Genomic DNA, 14,358 nt, shown 5'->3' with positions numbered 1-14,358 from the left:
ATAAGACCTTTTTATCACATATGTGATTTGAAAATATTTTCTCCAAGTCTATGGTTTGTTTTTTCTGAGGAAAAATATTTTTATTTTATAATATTCATTGAAAAAACACTGGAAAAATATGTATAAACACTTCAACAGTGGGTATCCTGAGGTGATTGAATTTTTAGGTAGTAAACATTTTACTTTTCATGTAAAATATTTCTATAAGTTCTTTATTTAATGGATATTCTTTTTTTAAATTACTTTATTGTTGTTCAATTACAGTTGTCTGCATTTTCTCCCCACCCCCTCCAAACCCACCTCCCTCCCTTGCTTCCACCCTCCCCCTTGGTTTTGTCCATGTGTCCTTTACAGTAGTTCCTGAAAACCCTTCTCCCCACTGTCTCCTCCCCACTCCCCTCTGGTTACTGCCAGATGCTACTTAATTTCAATGTCTCTGATTATATTTTGTTTGCTTTTTTCTTTTGTTGATTATGTTAAAAAACACTTAAGAATACCCATGCTTTTCTTAAATGTTTTTTTAAACATCTTATTAATAAAGTATTCATTCGTCTTCCCTCTGTTGAACCAGCAGTCAACCTCTTTCTTGAGGTTGCCTGGGGAAGTATAGGACAACAACATATAGGCAGATGAGACATAGGAGAAAGAGTTATGGGACGTGGAGACAGCTTCTTCACATGGCAAAGAGGATGAGAAAGGCCACAGTCAGGCGAAAGAGCTGCATGGCCTCTGAAAGGGCCAAGCCCAGAGTGGCGTAGGAAAAGAGCTGTTGCTTCAGAGAAGGGTTCCTGGCATCTCCGATGACGAGGCTCCCAAACACAGTTCCAATTCCAGCCCCAGAGCCAGCTACTCCTACTGTGGCAGCCTCAGTGAACTTGGCTGCTGTGTCGATGTCCCTTGAAATGGTGCTGGTTTGGAAGCTGCAGCTAGAAATAAGTAAAGTAGGGCAGGGGACATGGGGCTGCCAAGCTGCAGAGGCTCCCATCTGACAGTGTCTCTGGTCGTTTCAGCACCACTGCAGACAGTTACAAGACTAGGAGAAAATGTTTATAGATCACATAGACAAATAACTTGTATCCAGAATATGTAAAGAACTCTCGGAACTCAACAGTAAGTAAATAAGCTCAATGTTTAAAATGGGGAGAAGAGTTGAAGAGACATGTCACCAAAGAGAATGTAAGGATGACAAATAAGCACATATGAAGATGGTCAACATCATTAGCCATTAGGATATGCAGATTATCACCACATTGTCCTTATGTTGAGTGAAAGAAACTTGTCTGAAAAGGTCACATCTTGTGTGATTCCATTTACATGATATGCTGGAAAAGGCAAAACTCTAGTGATGGGAACAGCTCAGTGGTTTATAGTGGGTAGCAGTGGGACAGGGTGTATCTAGAAAGGGATAATATGAAGGAATTTTTCAGGTGTGATGGAACTGTTCTGTATGTTGGTTGTGGTGGTGCTCACACAAATATCTATATGTGGTGAAAGCCATGTAACTGTACAATAAAATTTAAAAACTCCATTTTGTGCCCTTGCCCATGTGACTCACTTGGTTGGACCATCCTCCCATACACCAAAAGGTTGGGGGTTCGATTCCCTGTCAGGGCACATACCTAGGTTGCAGGTTGGATCCCAGGTCTGAGCATGTATAGGAGGCAACCAATTAATGTTTCCCTCTCACATAGATGTTTCTCTCTCTCTCTCTTCCTCTTTCTAAAAAAAATTAATAGCCCTGGCTGGCGTAGCTCAGTGGATTGAGTGCGGGTTGTGAACCAAAGTGCCGCAGGTTCGATTCCCAGTCAGGGTACATTCCTGGGTTGCAGGCCATGACCCCCAGCAACCGCACATTGATGCTTCTCTATCTCCCTCCCTTCTCTCTCTAAAAATAAAGAAATAAAATCTTTTTAAAAATTAAATCTTAAAAAATTAATAAACATACCCTCCAATGAGGACTTTTAAAAATAATAATTTGCCCAGTTTAAAATGTGTGTCTTTTGTAACAACCAAACTCTTTCTGTATTAAGGATATTAACTCTTTTGCTTTTATTTTGATATGTTTTCAAGTTATTTCCCCACTATTTTTGTTTGTTATAAACTTGGGGATGAAAACAATTTTATTTTATTTTATTTTATTTTTTAAAAGATTTAATTAATTTATTTCTAGAGAGACGGGAAGGGAGGGAGAAAGAGAAGAAGAGAAACAGATTCCTTGCCTTTCACATGCCCTGAACTGGGGACCTGGCCCGCGACCCAGGCATGTGCCCTGACTGGGAATCAACCTAGTGACCCTTCGGTTCACAGGCGAGCACTCAACCCACTGAGCCATATCAGCCAGGGCTCAAATATTGACTATCAAAAAAAAAAGATAACAGTAATTATATATTTTACACCTGTGATAACAAGCTAGACATTAAATTACTGAAAATATCAATATGAAGGATAGGAGGAAGAAGTTGTTCTGTGATGCCAATGAATCTGTTCTTGTTAGTAAAGTGACACATCGAGTTTTTAAAAAGCAGACAACAGGGATACTGATAAACTAGTTATTCATAGGAAAAGTGTAGGTTTCAGTTTGTTAAGAAGTCTACGTAAACATTAAAACAGGAATCGAAAATATAACTTCCAAGCCATTGAGGGGGAAAAAAGGAATAAAAACCCCTAAACCAATCCTGGAAGTGAAACAAATGTACATGTTGTCAACATAAGAAACATCCAAACCTGTAAGGATTTTTTATGAGTTTAATCTAGCCAAACATGACAATTGCCAGGAAACAAAATTTCAACAAATTGAGAAAATGCTCCAGAAAATGGTAGTTTTACCACTTATTTTATACATCAGAATCAAAAGGGAAGATGTTACATGAAATCCACTAGTGATAGATTTGGGAGGTGGGAGAAAGCAAAGCCAGAAAACATCTGGGTAAAAAGTAAAATGAATAGGCACATATTTCTTTTACTTAGGTGAGTACTGAATAGTTAACAGTTAACAATTAACATGATAACAATAACAATGAGGGGATTTGTGGTCTCCCCTCTCCTGTGGTGGTAGTGCTTTGGAGGAGGGGGATAGGAAAAGGAGATTACTTTGTTTTTCCGAAAGTATGTTATTCTGGATGCAAAAAGAGGACAGGCTCAGTTAATGTGGAGATTAACCTTTGTTAGGGAAAAACACTGCCTTAGGACTTGACTACCTGCCAAGATCTGTCTTTAGTTAAGAAGTTTTAATTTCAGGCCATCCTATGTGGTCACTTACATTATCTGAGTTTGTAAGTCCCACCATGCTGGTCTCCCTGAGCTTATCAGATTTAGTCTGTGGCCCCTCTTTTGTCCACAATATATATTGATATTTTGTTAAAAAAAAGATATCTAAAAGGGAAGGATTGAGGGTAGGAGGTAAGGGTGGGTGGTGGGGAATGTGGTGGCGGGAAAATGGAGACAACTGTACTTGAACAACAATAAAAAAGAACATAAAATAATTCAAAAAATTTTAAAGTTTTATATATATATAGGTGGCTTAAAATTAGAGGTTATACAACTAATTAAATGAAATCATTATGCTAATTAGATTAAAAGGTCATTAGGCCTTCATTTTTTGGGGTAATTTGTGGAATAAAAACTTGCAACATCATAACATGATGCATGCAGAAATACTATGTAAAACTGTAGAAAACAATTTCACTTTTATGTGAAATATAAATTACTTATGTATAAAATGAAATGCACCTAAAATTTTTAATGTATAATTTTATATGAGGGATAAAGTAAATGATTTTATCAATTTTAAATTTTTCTGAACTTTGCAAATGAATGATGTGTTGACTTTCCAATCAGAATAAACCCTACTTAAAAAAAGCTATTAAAAATATAAAGAAGTAGGTAGGCACTTTGAGAATAACTGTATGGGACATTTTTATAATATGAGGGTAAATAACGAATTGAGGCAATGAAATATTATGTGATATGATTGTATAAGTGGAAAAAATGTGATTGTGTGTAAATTTGCTTACATATGTACTTCAATATACCTGCTAAAATGAGTGATAAATATTATATGGATTGTGCTGATGAGCACTGGGCATTCTGTATCCATGCTCATATGTATTAGATATAATTCATTGTATGTAAATATAGTCTAAAGTTATGCACACCAAGCCAATATTATTGGATATATTTCTAGAAAGTCATTAAGATTTGAAATATTTATTTTGTTTCTGTAGTCCTGAATTTTTCACTCTAATCAAGTATTACATTTCTATTTAAAAATGGTGAAACATGCATTCATAAGTTATTGTTACTGCAAAAACTTTGTATTATATAATAATACAGGCCAGAAGTGGAAAAGTATGATCCAAAATGATATGTACAAGTGAACATGATTTTATAGAAATGTATTTATGTAAATATAAACATGGAGCCCTGGCTGGTGTGGCTCAGTGCACTGAGCACCAGCCTGTGAAACCAAAGGTTGCTCGTTGGATTCCTGTCAGGGCACCTGCCTGGGTCGCAGCAGGTCCCCAGTTGGGTTTATGTCAGGGGCAACCAATTTTGTGAGAGCAACTGATGGATATATCTCTCACACATTGATGTTTTTGTCTCTCCTTCTCCCTCCTTTCTCCTCTCTCTAAAAATAAATAAAATTATATATATATGCATATATATATATATATATATATATATATATGTGTGTGTGTGTGTATATATATATGCATATACACACAGTGATTTAAAAATATATAAATGTAAATAAAGAAATGAGAAATTATTGTTAGGATGTTGGGTTTATGTTTGCCATTTATTTCTGCAACATAGCTCCTTGTTTTCTGAAAAACTTGCCAGCAGTGTGGATGACTTTTCTAATGGTACAAGAAAACACTATTTCTGAAATTAAAGCAAAAGAAGTAAGAACCGTGTGTTTGTCCTCCAGGTGTGTATTGTATGGGACAAGCTAATGGACTGATGGGGACCTTTCGACTGGTCCTCTGAGGACTGTCCCAAATAGTTACTTCTCACTTAGCACAGCTGGCCTAGGGCACCAGTTCTCAGAATCCAATGGAGGGCTTGTTAAAACATAGGCTGGGAGCCCCATCGCCACAAAGGGTCTGGAGTGAGGGGTCTCGGCATTTGCATTTCTAAAAAGTTCCCATTGTTGCAGATGCATCCCAGGACCACACTTACTGCCACCCTTAGCCCAGAAGGTGTGTGAAGCCCTGCCCCTCACAGCTTGGTGCCTGTGGATGCTCTCCTCTAGGCCTTTAGCTTCCAGCCATTTCCTGACAACACAGGAAAATTGCGGGATCTAACGTGGAGTTAACTAGGGCCTACTCACAAAGCCTAGGTCAAGTAGAAATGGAATTCTACAATTGATGTCTGATGAGAGTTGGCAGTTTAGGTTGACTTCTGATTCAAAGAAGAAAGGCAAGTACTGCTGCAGTGAGCAAGTTTCTGGCAAACCCTGCACAAGCCCTGCAGCAGGCAGCCTCCTTTCCAGAAGCTTTTGGCTTTGGAGCATTTTTTTTCCCTTAAGTCCAAGGGTGGGAAAAGAGACTATGTAGATGGTGGTGGGGTGAGGAAATGCAGGTTTGTTAGTATTTCTGGAGCAACACTGTCACCAAGAGGAACCTCTGACAAAGTGGCAGACCATGTGGGCAAACAGGATGAGCCTGATACCAGAAAGAAAGGCAGGCTTTGTTACAGCTGAAAATCCAGAAGTCCTGAGAAAAGGCTCCAGAAGGCAAGTAGATGACCCCACTGACTGTAGATAGGACAATTGGAACACCAACAAGGATTGTAATTGCAATGGCGTGAAACACATTAAATATAAACATGCTTACAGTGCACAAGCTCAGGATGATACAAATAAAGATAGGTCATTGGTCGCCTTGGGAAAGATGCTTGGGAAACAATTCTTTATATTGAAAACTGGTAAATACAGAGAATAATCAAGCATTTATCCTGTTTTTTCTTATACAAGCCAAAGAGTTGGCCAGGGTAAGTTCTCCTTTATAAATATATTAGGGCTAAGAACTGAAAAAGGAAGGAGAGATCAGAACATTCCATTTTATCATCCCCTTGTGAATAAATGGATCGATCCAATGCTCACCAATGACTGATGGCATCAGTAAGATGGAGACAACCAACAGTATGTGCCTAATTATATTAAAAATCGGGGTAATGTGAAAGTTGAATGGATATTTGACAACACTTAGGAATTATTATTTTTAGGTGAAAAATTGGTATTGAGGTTAAATTTTCTAATGAGTCCTTATCTTTCAGAAATGTATACTTACATACTCTAGATGAAAATAATATATTGGGATTTGCTTCAAAATAGCTGAGGGGTCCCTAGTGGGTGGGATGTGGATGAAATAAGATTGACCACAAGTTTATAAAGGTTGGAGCTGGGTGATGAGTAAGGAATGTTGATTATTTTGCTATTCTTTCCATTTTTGTATACATTTCTAATTTCCCATAATAAAAAGTGAAAACAAAATTTGATTACTTGAATTATGCTTTTTAAATGCACAGTGCCCTTAATTCAGAGCTAGCCTTGAACACACAGTTGGAACATACTCCTATTCTATAATTTGTATACCTAGAGCTTTCTTAAAATGTGTCTTGAAGTTTTAGACAATCCTGAGTCATGTCACCACTTACGAGTCATTTCCCAAACCCATGGCACCTACTTACTGTTAAGAAAATAGCAGTTCAGTCCACCTTTAGCTTTTCTTTTTCTAGTAAAGACAGACTTGAATTAGTGTGGTGCTGCATTTTATACACACTTAGAATTTGGAATTAGGTTTTATTCATAGGGTTCTGGTAGACACAATCAGAAATTCTCAGCTTGCCCTGAGCCATTTCATAGTTAATGGTACATGTAAGAAATTCATGTTGCCCTGACCTGTGTAGCTCAGTTGGTTGAAGCATCATCCCATAAACTGAAAGGTTGCGGGTTCAATTGCTGGTCAGGGCACATGCCTAGGTTTCAAACCTAGGTTCAGTCACTGGTCAGGGTACATAACAGAAGCAACAATCAATGTTTCTCTCTCACATCGATGTGTCTCACTCTCTTCTCCTCTCTCTTAAAATCAATAAGAATGTCCTTAGTGAGGATTAAAAAAAAGAAATATTCATGTTTCATCAACCACTTGTGAGAAATGAAGCTTCTGTCCTCAGTCAGCAGTGCCTCAAAACCTTTCAATGAATTTCTGCCAAATAGAAGACGCACTCCTTCCTTTAACCTGCAAAGCTACCTACTTTCTCCAGCCTCATCTCTCATCACTTCTCCCTTGTACTATACACTCCAACAGTAACTGCAATCACAATAGCCAGCACTTATCAAGTGCTTATTATGTGCAAGGTACCCAATGTTCTAAATACTTTCCACATATTAATTTATTAATCCTCACAATAACCCATGAGTTAGATACAATCATCCCCGTTTTCCAGATGAAGAAACTAATGCACAGAGAGGTTGAATAACTTGCTCACAATCACACAGGGAGTAAGTGGCAGAAACGAGATGTGAACCTAGGCTATCTGGCTCCAGAAGTAATTTTCAGTTCTCCCAGAAATGACATAGAATTCTAAGTAGCCATGCATTTGTCCACAGTCCATCTTTGGCTTGGAATTGTAGGTAAAAAATTACTCATGTTTTAAAAAGACATTGCTTATGTGTCCCTTCTCTCTGTAGCAGTTCTGGTTTTCCCCTCTTTTTGTTTTCTAAAATAAACCAAAGCAAACATGATTTAAAACATCATGGTTAGCAGTGTCAGCTCAAGTCACGCTCTCAATATAATTTTGCATCCATAAAATTATATTTCTACTATGGAAGATTTCAAACACATAGAAAAGGAGAGAGAATAATGCAATAAATCTCCATGTATGCATTACTCCATTGCTACAGTTATCAATTCACATCCAATCTTGTTTCATTTATAGTCTCCACCCTTTCCCCCATCCCCACTGGATTATTCTGAAACTAAGCAGGTATCATATCATTTTGTCCATAAATATTTCAAGATGTTCCTGTAAACAAGAACTCTTTTAAACAAGTTAGCTATACATCATTATCATATCTCAAAAATTCAATAATAGTTCTTTAATATCTTCAATTATCTAGTTGGTTACTTTTTCTTTGTATTTTCCAGTTTTCAGGATAATACGCTGGTCCACTGGCATCCTCCAAAGGCAGCCAGTGATATCTTTTAGCCTCATCATCATCTCATGCCTAGTTGATATATTTCAATTCACTGAAGTTATTCCTTTAAAAAAATTTTATTTGTCAATTTTAGAGAGAAAGAGGGAGAGACAGATAAAGAGACATCGGTTTTATTTATTTATTTATTTATTTTGGTTGGTTTATTTATTTTTATTTTAATTTTTCAAGTATAGTTTCCTCCTTTTACTCCCATCCCAGCCCACCCCCCATGTTGTTCCATTTATTTATGTAGTCATTGGTTGATTCTTGCCCACAGCCTTGGTGTATTGGGACAACTCTTTAACTGAATAACCCAGCCAGGGCCTGAAGTTACGTTTTTCAATGTTCAAATTGCTCCATCTTTGGCGAGTGGAAGCCTTTTAAACCTGCTTGATGTGATCCTAGTAATATTCAATTAATTTTCTTGCACTGGAGTATGACAAGACTTCTGAAATAGAATATAATTCTATAACATGATTATCATATTTATATTGAATGGTTCCCAATATAATAATAAGATGTTATATTGAGAAATCTAGCTTCTCTCCCTGTCTCCTCCCCTTCTCTCATAGGAACTCACTTTATCTTCCTTTTTTAAATTGACTTTCTTGAAAATAGCTGTCTATACATGTTTTGGTTTATACTTCCATTAAAAATATTTAGATAGGTAGATGTTTTAAAAATAAATTTAAAGAGTAACTTCCTGGCAGTGGAATTCTTGGGTTAAAATGTGTATTAAATTGGGTGGGCTCTCTCTGAAGCATGCCCACATCTTTCTTCCTTCTCAGGTGTGCATTTTTACTTCTCTCCTAAAGTATAAGGATCCCCTGGAGACTTGCAACCAGGTGAGCTATGGGCAGTTCGTCCCTGAAGCTGCCTCCAAGGCCCCCTTTTCTCTGACGTTTTAGTGAGCTAACAGCAGCCCCACCATGGCTCACTCCTTTCCTGGAATGTTTCTAGAGAGTCAAAGCAAAGCACATCCTAAACTCTCTCCTGCTGCTTCTTCTACCATAAGCCCTCTCTTTTGTTGCACTGTTGCTTCTTTTGTCTTTCCTGTTGTTTCTTCTACCATATGCCCTTCCTTTGTTTCACTAAGATGCTTAGGGCAAGGTTTGGGCAAACGGTACAGAGCTTCCATGTTCTCTTTTAGCATGCCACTCTCCCCAAATCTCCTGGTGTTCACCAACAGAAGAAGCTCTCTGAACCTCATCTTTTTTTTTTAATGGAGGCTTCATTACAGAGGCATAGCTGATTATGGTAAATCACAGCCTTCCGTGATTGAATTCCATCTCCAGCCCCTCTTCCTTTCCCAGAGGCCAGGGGGTGGTACTGAAAATTGTAATCCTCTAATCACTTGGCTGGTTTCCCTGGCAACCAGCCCCAATCTTTAGGTGACTTGCAAAGTAACCTTATTAACATAATAAGAGACACCTTTATCACCCCCATCACTTGGGAAATTCCAAGGGTTTTGGGAGCTGTGAGCCAGGAACTGTGGACAAAGACCAAATATAAATATAAATCACAATATCACACCCTTTGTCTTTCAAGTGTTGCAGCTATTTCCCCCAGCTTAACATTTGTCTATTGAATTTGTTTTGGGGTACATTTAGTTGTTTAGTGTTTTTCAACTATATCTTGTATATCTTAAACTATGCATTTTGCTCTGAGATTCGTTTTAGCTAAATCTTACATGTTTTGATATGTGATGTTTTCATAGCAGAAAATTGTTTCAATATTATTACTCTAGTCCTTCAAATTTTGGTTTATTTGTACATTGATGCAAGAGTTGCTTAAGAGAGATGTTAAAAGTTTTTTCAAGGCTATTGGAGTTTTGTGATTTTGTTTTAAAAATCTGTTTATAACATCATGGCCAGAGAATGTAATGTATATCCATTCTTCCTTTTGGATTTTATTGAAATTTTCTTCGTGGCCTAATATTAGGTTAAATGATTATTAATTTACCATAGTTACTAAAAGATGCATCCACTGTTATAAAAGAATAAGCTTGTTGGAGCTTTATTAATTATACTATTTGTGCTGTAACTACTGAGTCCATGCAAGCTGACAAAGGTAAGTAAGTGGGCTGCTGCTGTGTTTCTATTTATTTCTTGCATTTCCTGGAGGTTATACATTTTGCATCTTGCCACTCTATTATTGAGTACATTCAGGTTTATGATATTATAGCATTATTATGAACTGTTCTCTTTAGCACTGTACGTGCTTGAGTCATTCTGGATCTCCAGTGCTAAATGTTGAACAATATCATACTTTCATGTTCTGAGCATATGACATGTTTTCAGTCAGTGTTTATGTATTTGTGCACTCCTTTTCTTTAGGCTTCCAAGACTCCAACTACTCCAACTATAAACATATTAAATGCTGGAGATTTGTTTTGCAAGGATTCATGAGAATATGTGGTAAGATCAGAAATATTTCATCATCTACCCAGTCATTTGGAATTCAGTCACTTCCAAAGCTGATGGCTTATAGCAGCAGCATTGGGAAATCACCTGCATTCGTGTGATTCTTAGTTTATAGTACTTCATTCCCTAACCATTTAGAATGCTAGTTGTCCTTTTTTCAGCACTTACTCAGAGCCAAGCATTGTGAAAAAGCACTTAAATGACATTAAATTATTGAATCTATTGAACAGTTACCATCATAATTTTTCCAGATGATAAAATCAAGACTTAAAGAATTAATTTCACCAAGGGTAAACATGCATTTCAAGCACTCTTCAAATATTCATTAAAGAGCAGCATGGTTTGTACCAATAAGAGTTTCAGAGCCAGAAATCCAAACCAGCATGAACTTCAAACTGCCTCCTTACTCTAAAGCCCATGTACTGAACTGATGTCCAACATGCTTCCCTTTCATGTCACTTCCCAAAGACAGGCTTTTATCACAGCCACCAAATACAGGTGGCTCTGTTGGCATGAGCTGTTAGGTTCTTTCCATGTAGAGTTGCCTTCTGCTCACACATCAACCTCTGGTCTCGTCAGCTGTAGCCAAGGTGGCAGGAAGGTTCTCAATGAGCAAGGAGAGAGCCATTGTAATCTGAACTGTAAGCATCAAATGGGAACCCCTTCCTCCCAGGGAGCAATGTAATTGGCAGCCATCTCAAGGCTTCTGGAATCTGGTATGGAGCTTGTGCAGGAAAGAGCATGGCAGGCCTGAGACTTGTCCTAGAGAGGCCTGCTTGCAAGGTTGGCCCTTGGTTATTACTATGGACTGAATTGTGTTCCTCCACATTCCAAATTTATATGCTAAAGCCCTAACCCCCTAAAGCAACTATATGTGAAGATGAGGCCTTTAAGAAGGTAATTAAAGTTAAATAAGGTCACAAGTGTGATGCCCTAATCCAATAGGACAGGTGTCCTTATATGGAGAAGAACCCAGAGATCGCTCTTTCCCCTGCACCAGAGAGGGAAGGCCAAGAGAGTACATAATGTGAAATCAGCCATCTACAAACCAGAGAGGCAGTCCTCACCAGAAACCCACCCTGGTGGCACCTTGATGTTGGGCTTCTAACCTCCGGAACTATGAGAAAGCAAATGCGTGTTGTTTAAGCCACACAGTCAGTGGTGTCTCACAGGCAGCCTGAGCATCTGAGAACTCAGATTTTGGGATGGATTCCCGCCCCTCTGTAAATAATGTGTGGCTCATACTGTGCCTAAACCGTACAAACACTGTGATTTATGCTGAACACCTGCCTTCCTCCTGTGAATCTGGGACTTTGGTACATGCTAGCCAGAGGGTGTCTATGGGACTGGCCTCTGATAAAAGCCTTGGACTGTTTGGCTCAGGTGGTTCTTCCTTTTCTGATGTGTTGCCACAGTTCACTGCTGGAGGAGTTAGCATGGCCTGTGTGATTCCCCCTAGGAGAGGAGTCATACAAGCTTGTTCCTGGCTCCCTGCAGATTTCACCCATGGGCGTTTTCCGTTTGGTGATGGTGCTATGTGTCCTTTCATTGTAATAAATCATCGCTGTGAGTATGACTACATGGAGTCTGGAGTCTTCAAAGCAAGTCATCAAAACGGGTGGGGGAGTCTTGAGGAAGTCTGGAATCAAGGTGTCCTGTCGGCAGGGCCATGCACCCTCTGAAGGCCCTAAGGGAAGATCCTTTCTCACCTCTTCCAGCTTTAGGTGGTTGCCAGCAATCCCTAGTGGTCCATAGCTGGCAGCTACATCACTCTAATTTCTGTCCCCATTGTCACGTGGCACTCTCCCTGTGGGTGTCTCTGTTTCTTCTGATAAGGGTACTAGTGAGTGGGTTTACAGTCCACCATGATAATTTTAATTTACATCTTAATTACGTCTGCAAACACCTGAGATCCAAATAAAGTCACATTCACAGGTACCAGGCATTAAGACTTGAATGTATCTTTTTGAGGCAACATACTTCAACCTACAACACCTTGTCTTAGGTGTACCAAGATGTCTCATTGTTCAATAATGATTATTGACAATAACTTCTAATTTTCACTGAGCACTTACCATGTTACAGGCACTATGCTAAGTACTTTGTGTGTATTATTTTATGTGACTCTCTTTACACTATAGACAGTATTATTTTTTTTGTGAGAGAGAAAGAAACTTTGATGCCTTTTAAGTTACAGGCTGTCATGTCCCCAAATTCCATTTGCTAGAAGTGAGTCACTAAGTCTAGCACCCTCTCAAGGGGAGGAGAATTAAGCACCATCTCTTCAATAGGGGAGTACCAAAGCATTTACAGACATATTTTAAATGCAGCACACTAATATATTACAAGCTAATGCTCTTTAATCACTTGTTTTAAAATTTACTTTTAGAGAGAGAGAGAGGTAGGAGAGAGAGGGAGAGAAACATCGATGAGACTCACACGTCCCCAACTGGGCATTGGCCCGCAACCCAGGCTTGTGCCCCGACCGGGAGTAGAATTGAGCGGTTCACAGGCCGGCGCTCAATGCACTGAGCCATACCAGCCAGGGCTTCAATAATTCCTTAAAGTAAGACCCTATGGAACCTAGTATACCTTGAACCAAGCCACAAGCAAGCAGTAGGACCCCTGCTCTGAGTCCTGGGCCGCAGGGGGCCCCATGCCTTTGGCTTGTCTTCCTCAAAGTGGTCTAAAACTCCCTCTAGTGGCCGGGACTGGCTAGGGCCAGAAGTTCATTTGAGAGAGTTGCCTTCAGTCTGGACCAGGACCCAAGTGGGTCCTGATCCCCACTTTTTGTTTTTTAAAGGTGTTTTCTTTACCCTATGTATGGGGGTCAGACAGATTCCCTGATGAACTCTGGTACTTATTATCCCTATGAGGCTATCCCAGGGCTCTGTGGCAGCTCCAGGGGATCTGACCTAGCAAATGGATCACTTCTGCTGACTAGTGTGGCTTTCTTTCACTGGATCTCATGAGATTGGGCCATCAGTGTGGTATTGACATTCTGATTTTGAGTGACCCTCATTCATGTTGTTTACAGGCCATGTTCAAAGCCCTGGGTTTGAACAATCCACTGCTGATCCTTGGGCTTGCACTGCATGCATCGGCCCATGTATCAGCTCTCACTTGTCAGTATTCCAACTGTGAGGCCACCTCAAGTCTAGAGCACTCAGCACTGGCAGAGGTGGTTGGCAGGTGCTCTTGTGTGTCCTTTGCCACTAGTACCCAGGGCAAGCCATTGCCTCCACAGGCTCTACATCGGGTATCAGGCAGTCTCTGGGCCATGTTTACGTCCTCTAAGGACTTTCAAGACTATTGTTCTAGCCCTGGCTGGTGTAGATTAGTGGATTGAGCGTGGGCTGTGAACCAAAGTGTCGCAGGTTCGATTCCCAGTCAGGGTACATGCCTGGGTTGCAGGCCATAACCCCCAGCAACTGCACATTGATGTTTCTCTCTCTCTCTCTTTCTCCCTCCCTTCCCTCTCTAAGAAATAAATAAATAAAATCTTAAAAAAAAAGACTATTGTTCCACAACTCCAATGGGGTCTCTTGGCTCTTCATTGTGGGGGAATCATGCACCCCAAGGTCAGTCTCAAGCTATGCCAGATAAGGAACAGACTTTCTTTTTACATTCCCTTTTCTTTCTGCCAGAGGCCCCTTGCTTTCCTCCTCACTGATGGTGGTGCATGGAAAGCAAGGGCGCAGTCAAGCTCGCAATCGTAGGAATGCAGCAATT

The 14,358-nt window shown here is 39.5% G+C and overlaps 1 pseudogene; it reads right to left on the bottom strand.

Annotated features, from left to right (window-relative positions):
• Nucleotides 1-673: 673 nt before the first annotated feature.
• On the bottom strand, nucleotides 674-1,568 carry LOC123832711 (annotated as a pseudogene).
• Nucleotides 1,569-14,358: the final 12,790 nt, after the last annotated feature.

Source organism: Phyllostomus hastatus, unplaced genomic scaffold, assembly GCF_019186645.2.
Source record: "Phyllostomus hastatus isolate PE091 unplaced genomic scaffold, TTU_PhHast_1.1 phas_scaffold_200, whole genome shotgun sequence".
Taxonomy (NCBI): Eukaryota; Metazoa; Chordata; class Mammalia; order Chiroptera; family Phyllostomidae; genus Phyllostomus; species Phyllostomus hastatus.
This window is presented reverse-complemented; position numbering and strand designations above follow the sequence as displayed.